The sequence below is a fragment of the Gymnoscopelus braueri genome (genome assembly GCF_963280865.1).
Source record: "Gymnoscopelus braueri genome assembly, chromosome: 6".
In the NCBI taxonomy this organism is placed as follows: domain Eukaryota; kingdom Metazoa; phylum Chordata; class Actinopteri; order Myctophiformes; family Myctophidae; genus Gymnoscopelus; species Gymnoscopelus braueri.
In genome coordinates this window covers 31,420,924-31,429,610 of record NC_137607.1, presented here as the reverse complement: position 1 = coordinate 31,429,610, position 8,687 = coordinate 31,420,924, and the positions used below count along the sequence as shown (strand labels likewise).

Genomic DNA, 8,687 nt, shown 5'->3' with positions numbered 1-8,687 from the left:
CAGCTAACCTGTTGGAGTGCTTGGCCATTGGTCAAGCTGGAGGCACCACTGCTAGGAAACTGATCTGCGGTCCCCGGGTGAGTAAACATCTACGCCACCCCGACTCCACCATCTTAATGCCAGACTTTTTTAGAAGACTTTTAGGGCTTGGTAGAAGCCTGCACTCTACTTAGTGTGATTGTTTATTACATTACATGTAACATGTTGGACTGTGGACAAGAACCAACATGTTGAAATAAGTTGCAGCAATAACAGCCTTTCATTCTTTTGACACTGGTCTTCTTGTCATCTCACATTTACCTGGATGGATTAACAGTAGGCTAAATCAAAAGTAACAAAACAGTCTAATAAAGGTGTGGCATCCCTGCCCAATCATTAGTATCAAATCAATAGCAAGTGCTAGAGAGAGTTTGCAGTTCAAGATTGAAGATAATTTTATTATATATTCCATTATACAAGTATAAGAGTACAATTTGGGGGTTTCGGCTCCTTGAGATTGCAGCAAGAAAAAAGAAAAAGAAAGAAAACTGAAATATAATATAATAATTTGTAAGATGCACCACGTTTTCTGCTTGCCCAGCGTTGCCAGTGTTATTGCGCTGACAACGCGTTGCTCTCCCTCCCCCTCCTTCCCATGTCACTCCCGGACCCTCACCCCTTCTGCCCACTCTCGCTCTCCTTCTCTCCCTCCCTCCCTCTCTCTCGCTGATTGAGCTCTGGTCTGATGTCATACACAACAGAAACCGTTGCCTAACAATGCTGATTTGACCATATTTGGGCACCGCACAATTATACCACAATAGAGCGTGCCAACGTGTCGTCACCACGGGGGGGCGTGGCATAGTAGAGCAGACATGTTTGTTTTGGGCAATGTTAAGTCAACCTGGTTTATACCCCTCAAAGATGTCCGCTGCTACTAAAAGACACTTGTTGACGCCCCCTTCAGGATTTTTGGCACGCTCTATAGGCCACAGACAACTTTAACCTTGATATAGTAGATATCCTATAAAAGTTTGGGTTGTGTGTGTCTGTCTGTGGCGGATGCACAGATATGCCCACATATGGATGGGACATGCCTGATGTCAGCACAAAAAGGAATGATATACCCATATAGACTGGATATGCCAGAGGTCAGTGCAAATCTGCAAATATGGCCATAAGGTCGTCAGCACAGATCGGCTTTGTCATTGTCAGCGCAAATTGCTGTTTGGCAACAGTTTCTGTTGTGTGTGAAATCAGAGCTTGATCAGAGAGAGAGTCTATTTCAACCACGCAATAACCCGGCCAGTGCTGGCTACCAAGACCTGAATGCGTTGAATGATGCATTGCAAAGCGACGCGTTGTGAGCGCAATAACCCTGACAACACCGGGCATGTTGATAATGTTGGGCAATATTAAGTGTTGGGGGTCTGCAGCCGGTGTGTGTGAGATGTGTTTAAATACTACATAGCCATTTGTAGTGTGAGTAAGGTGCTGTGTGTAGGCCCTGCCTTAATAAATGTGCATACAGTATGTGTATGTTGTTGTGTATGCACAGCTGCATCTGAGTGTGTGTAACAGGCAACAAACCAATGAACATAAGCCTGGTTGCATGGTGGAGAAAGCTGTTCTGAAGCTGGCTGGTCCGGGCCTTGATGCTGCAGTACCATTTGCCAGACGTTAGAAGTTGAACCAGTTTATGGTTGGTGTGGCTGGGGTATTTGATAATCTTATGGGCTTTACTGACTGACCATCCATTGTATATATCCTGGATGGAGGGGAGCTCACATCCTCTGATGCGCTGGGCTGTCCGTACCACCCTCTGCAGCTCTTTGCGGGTGTGGGTAGTGATGAATCAGTCAGGATACTTTCGGTGGTGCCTCTGTAGAAGGCCCATGCCGGCGGCCGAACCTCTTCAGCTGCATGAGGTGAAAGAGGTGTTGGTGTGCCTTTTTCACCACGTGGCCGGTGAGTTCATGCCAGGAGTGGTCCTCTGTGATGTGAACAGCTGAGGAAATTGAAGCTGCGGACTCTCTACAGCAGACACGTTGATGGTGATGGGGTCGAGTCTCCCTCCCCTCTTCCTGCATTCCATGATCAGCTTCATGGTCTTCTTATTGACATTGAGAGAGAGGTTGTTCTCCTGGCACAACTAAAGAGACAAACACAATTGAGTGTTCCTGTGTGGTAAGTCGGCAGGGACCATGTCCTTGTCACTATAATTGTGACACCTACTGGTTGGTTGGGGTGTCTGTTCAGTGGGGAGGGGAGCTGGGGGAGATATCGTAAACCTCCTTACACTTAACACTTTTCTGGTGAAACCTTTCACTGTGAGCTGAAAAGAAGCAGTTGGTGACTCCATGTGTAACGGAGGAGGCATGTTGTTGTCTGCACCTCCCCATGTGTAGGCCGTGAGAAGGACACATCAATCAATCAACTTTATGGTCACAACACAATTACAGGTAACAGTGATGTGAAACTCTTGTTTGTGCAGGCTTCCACGTTTGCAGCTCAGGGAGAAAAAGATAAATTATTAGCAGTAAAGAATGGAAAACAAGGTGAGCACAAAAAGCCTGAGAAAGCAGCGTGTTGTCCTAAATCACATGTAGTGCATTTAGTAAAGTGCATGTCAGTATCATGTTGCTTAGAAGTCCTTAAAAGTGTGTCAAGTTAAGTGCAAATCAGTTAAGCACAGGTGACAGTCTTTTGTTCAGCAGCCTGACAGCTGCTAGATAAACGCTCTATCACTGTATCTTGTCTCATATGATACTCTGGTATCACTTGCCAGATCGAGGGCAATGACTAAATTGGGGCTAGAAAATTTGAATAACAGTTTGACCTGATGGTGGCGCTAGAGGACATGATGGTCATAGGTTTAAAAAATTGCTGTAATATCATATGCATATGCAAATGTTGATGTGTGATTTCCCCTGGTGACCGTCGGTTCACACTTCACTGTCTGCAGGTGCAGTCACTGATCATGTCACTGATAATTTGACTACATCCATAATATAACATATACGATAGCTCAGACTAAAGAACCCATTTTATACTTGCCCTGAGGATGACCTTAATGGCTCAAACACTTTGATCTGTGTGTAACTTTCTTCAAGTCATAAAAAAGGATTTTTAAAACTATTACCTGTGGCTCAGATGTTTTTCAAAACTGTATTAGTTTTGTTCATTTATTTTGCCAATCAGTGAAAAACTCCCAACTAACTATTGGTTACATTGGTGACCGGTTCTATTAACAATTTTCGCTTGTAATATTCAATTTGTCCACAGGAAGGTGACAAAGACCACAGTATAAAAGCAATTTGACTTCCACAGTCATTGAATCACTAGTGCACTTGTCATGGTCGACCAATGATGTTGGAATATATGCTAAATACTATATTTGAAATGTAAAGCCTATAAAATATTTATACGCAGAAATTACTCAAACAGGTAACTAGAAAGGTGGTAACTAGAATGGTGCACTCAGCAGAGGCCTACCTCCTTCTGTCTATCTGTCTTTCTGGGGAATGTTATGGCAATGTTTTGGGGTTTTGCGTGTATATGAAAAGGCACAGGACAATGGGGATAAGGTATATAATAAAAGACTAGTCTGTCATTACGATGCAAGCAGAGTACAGGCTACAGTGTTGGAGGACAAATATCTTTGGACAGTGAACACCTAAAGTAGCGTGGCATGTTGTCATCACTGGACGTGACAATGTTATATCCCAAATACATCGCAATATGTGTGCACAACCCTCCCAGCTCATTGTCAGTAGATCCCACACTTCATTCTGAACAGATTTCTGTCATTCAATTTTCTATGTAATCTGCAAGTCTGATTGTTAATTCCTTGTGTCAATTATGTTTGTATCACCCGTCAATCAAAGGTTGCGATTTTAAATGAAAGTGTCAGTTTTTTTCTTCCGCACAGTCCTTCACATGAGGAAGTAAGCACTGTATATGTCATGGACATTATGGCTACACAAGTTGACAGTCAGTACATATACATTGAAAAGTAATGGAATGCACTGTAGGAATCAGATGTACACAGAAAGATGGCAGCCCATGCCAGCATAGTCTCACAAATGAGACCTCAGACTTGTGTGTGTGTGTGTGTGTGTGTGTGTGTGTGTGTGTGTGTGTGTGTGTGTGTGTGTGTGTGTGTGTGTGTGTGTGTGTGTGTGTGTGTGTGTGTGTGTGTGTGTGTAGACAATCAGCATGTGATGGAGAAAGAGAGAAAAGAGAAAGGTCTCTCAACCCTACACATGCATGGATGCCATATTCAATGTTAATTTTGGTCCTGTATTTTCCTGAACTAACCCAAAACATGCTATAACCCAAAACACATGAAGCTTGTAGATGTTTTGTTTTCTTTAGCTATTATTGTCTCCGCCGAAGGTGGAGAATATGTTTTCGCTTTGTGTGAGCAAACATTGTTGTCTCCGCCGAAGGTGGAGAATATGTTTTCGCTTTGTGTGAGCAAACATTGTTAGCCAAGCTAACATTGGGCAAGCTCCACGTGACACGTGTCAATTTGTTGACACCAATGCCTCTGATTGGCTAGAGGGACACGTGACGAAATAAAATTCTATAAATAGGTGTGTCACTTCAAAAAGCCTCTACTTTTTGAAGTGATGTAAAACAGGATCAATCAGACTTGATTGGAACAGTACCTTCAGTAAGTCCAAGTCACCCGTCTGTGCGTGTGTGTTTCCCTCTGAGAACACCTAACATTGGTCAAGCAAAGGCGCAGAAGGCCAAAGCTAAGAAAGCATACTCATCTACAATTGTAACGTAGAAGAGGACTAGAGTTGAAATGATCCCACAACAAAGCCGAACTCTTAATACGTGTCAATATGTTGACATCAATGTCTCTGATTAGCTAGAGGGACGCATGACGAAATACAATCCTATAATAAAAAGGTGTGTCACTTCAAAAAGCCGTTTACGTTTTCGAAGCGAGGTAAGACAGGATCAATCAGTCTTGATTGGAACAGTATCTTCTAGTCCAAATCACCCGTCCGTGCGTGTGTGTGTCCCTTTGAGAACACCTGACATTGGTCAAGCAAAGGCGCAGAAGGCCAAAGCTAAGAAAGCATACTCATCTACAACAGTAACACAGAAGAGGACTAGAGTTGAATTGATCCCACAACAAGACCGAAATCTTAATACGTATTAATATGTTGACACCAATGCCTTTGATTGGCTAGAGGAATGCATGACGAAATACAATTCTATAAATAGGTGTGTCACTTCAAAAAACCGTTTACGTTTTTGAAGCGAGGTAAGACAGGATCAATCAGTCTTGATTGGAACAGTATCTTCTAGTCCAAATCACCCGTCCGTGCGTGTGTGTGTCCCTCTGAGAACACCTAACATTGGTCAAACAAAGGCGCAGAAGGCCAAAGGTGGAGAATATGTTTTCGCTTTGTGTGAGCAAACATTGTTAGCCAAGCTAACATTGGGCAAGCTCCACGTGACACGTGTCAATTTGTTGACACCAATGCCTCTGATTGGCTAGAGGGACGCGTGACGAAATAAAATTCTATAAATAGGTGTGTCACTTCAAAAAGCCTCTACTTTTTGAAGTGAGGTAAAACAGGATCAATCAGACTTGATTGGAACAGTACCTTCAGTAAGTCCAAGTCACCCGTCTGTGCGTGTGTGTTTCCCTCTGAGAACACCTAACATTGGTCAAGCAAAGGCGCAGAAGGCCAAAGCTAAGAAAGCATACTCATCTACAACAGTAACACAGAAGAGGACTAGAGTTGAATTGATCCCACAACAAGACCGAAATCTTAATACGTATTAATATGTTGACGACAAGTTTGAAGAATTGGCAAATCCATCAAAGTACCCTTATGGCCGTGGTGGTTTAAAAACAGAAAGAGAAAAAGACATCACACAGAGAAAATATTTTAACCAACGCCTTTTGCATTATGATGATGATATTATGAAATTAGAACATTCCTAGAGAACTATGGTTAAAGATAGGGTAGGTGATTTCATTTGATTAAAATAGCACGGGTCCGCTGGCGGAGACTTGTGCTCCGAGGAGCACATTTTCTAGTTATTATTATTATTATTGTGGGATCGCTTTAGCGAAAACACACCGTTTTTTGGGTCATTTCAATGGAGAAAGGCCATTTAGTGACGTCATAATGCATAATGCCATTCTAGTGAATGGTAATCCATTCTAGTGACGTCATAATACTGATGTCATTGTATTATGACCCTACTAAAACACTACTAACACTATCAATACTCAATACCAGCAACATTCTTAGCGATCCCACACTGTTTCTTCAGGAACAGTACTTTCTAGTCATATATATTATATTATTATAAGAGCTTGTATCTTAACTCCAACCGACCAATTTCCGGCAACAATACGAGTTACGCGTGGCTCTGTAGGAGGCTAGCCGACTACAATCTGTCTGTTTGTTTTTCACATCATTTTTTGAAACATTTAACTTTAATTTGATAATAGAAATCAATGGGGGTCAGACAGTGCTGAAACTATTCCCAAATTTGTTGTCATAGAAACGTCATGTATACGTAGACGACTCATTAAAACCTCAAGTAAGTGACATCATTACCTACATCACGCTCCGTCTAATAATGCCCTCTTAATCTCACAGTGCATCTCCATACCTCAAAGGCTATTGGAGTGAACAAAGCTTTAGATGAAATACAATAAAGACAAAGATGAAAGACTCATATCTGTTCCTACCAGAAAACCGAAATAAGATTAAGTGGTCGGTGGAACCATTGGTGGCAGCCGGAGCAGGGTCTGTGGATCACGGCTTACGGAGTAAAGCCAAGCAGATCAAACAGCCGACCTCCATGGAGACTCTGACAAGGAGGAATACAGAATCTGAAGTAGAAGACGATGGAACAAACTCGTTTTTCTGGCGTGCTCATACAGTAACAGTATTGTTTATTCTGACATGTGTTCTTGTGTATGCGACTCTATTGGATGATACACCACACAACACAACTTATAATATCAAGAGAGGTATTGTTGCCAGTATTCTGGTGTTTCTGTGTTTTGGTGTGACCCAGGCCAAAGATGGACCCTTCACCAGACCTCACCCTGCCTATTGGAGATTCTGGTTGTGTCTGTCAGTTGTTTATGAACTGTTTCTCATCTTCATCCTTTTTCAGACGGTGCACGATGGAAGAAAGTTTATGAAGCACATTGATCCGAAACTGGGAGTTCCACTGCCAGAGAAAGATTATGGAGGCAACTGTCTCATCTATGACCCTGGAAGCCCCTCTGACCCGTTCCACAACGTCTGGGACAAGATGGATGGCTTTGTCCCCGCCCACTTCCTGGGTTGGTACATCAAGACCTTGGTGATTCGTGATTGGTGGATGTGTATGATTATCTCTGTCATGTTTGAGTTTCTGGAGTACAGTCTGGAACATCAGCTACCAAACTTCTCTGAGTGCTGGTGGGACCACTGGATAATGGATGTACTTGTTTGTAATGGTTTGGGTATATATTGTGGTATGAAGACTCTCAGCTGGCTGTCTTTGAAAACGTACCAGTGGCAGGGACTCTGGAGCATTCCTACATACAAGGGTAAGATTAAGCGCATTGCATTCCAGTTCACCCCATACAGCTGGGTGAAGTTCGAATGGAAGCCAGCATCAAACCTGCCACGTTGGTTGGCTGTGCTGGGAATTATCTTCATGTTCCTGTTGGCAGAGTTGAATACGTTCTACCTGAAGTTTGTCTTGTGGATGCCTCCAGAGCATTACCTGATTCTTCTGAGACTGGTGTTCCTCCTTAACGTGGGAGGCGTGGCCATGCGGGAGGTCTACGACTTCATGGACGACCCAGGGTTCTGTAAAAAGCTGGGTCCGCAGGCATGGCTGGTGGTGGCCATCATCGTCACAGAGTTCCTCATCGTGGTGAAGTACGACCCAAACACCATCATGCTTCCCATACCCTTCTTCGTCGTTCAGTGCTGGGTGCTGGGAATCGTCCTCATCATCACCTGGACAATCTGGAGGTTCTTCATACGTGACATGACACTCCGCTACATAGAGACCCAACGTTGCAAACAGGAAGTCCCTGGAGACCGGGAACAGACCCTCGTCAACGGTAACCCGGCAACCCCGTCTCGGTGAACTCAACGGCAGCTCTTATTCGCTGCGAAGCAGGAAGTCATGAGGGACGAGAAAGGAAAGGAAAGAACGTTTATTTTTTTCACTGTCGGTAGGCCTAGGATTGATTGAATATTTTATTAGACAAAAATGCAAAACAGCACGAGTACAGTCAAACACTTGGTCTAATTTTTTTGGGTGTTATCTTTTTAGACTCTAAAAGGATAACACCAAAAAAGTCCTTGCGGTCTTGTTTCCATTGGGGTCCTATGTATTCAATTAATCCTACATATAAAAAAGAACACCAAAAAGATAAAAGGGTGGAAGACACTCCACCCCAAATATTTCAAATTGGCTTCATGGTGGCTCTATACCAGGCTACTTTATGTTTTGGCCCATAACTCTAAAACAATGCAGAGTCAAAAGTGATTTTCATTTAGACCCATAGGGGGTGGCACAAATGTCACAAGTTTCCCCCCTACCAAATTAGATACAAACTAGAAAAAGTGCTCCTCGGAACACTGCCAGGCAGATGTGAAAAATGCAAGGCAAAGGTTTTTCCTTGGCCTCTAGGAAGTGTGCATACAAAGTTT

The 8,687-nt window shown here is 43.2% G+C and overlaps 1 pseudogene across 1 annotated transcript; it reads left to right on the top strand.

The window, feature by feature from the left end:
• Positions 1-6,687: 6,687 nt before the first annotated feature.
• On the top strand, positions 6,688-8,161 carry LOC308086877 (phosphatidylserine synthase 2-like; annotated as a pseudogene). Its single transcript has one exon. The product of its transcript is annotated as a phosphatidylserine synthase 2-like (transcript).
• Positions 8,162-8,687: the final 526 nt, after the last annotated feature.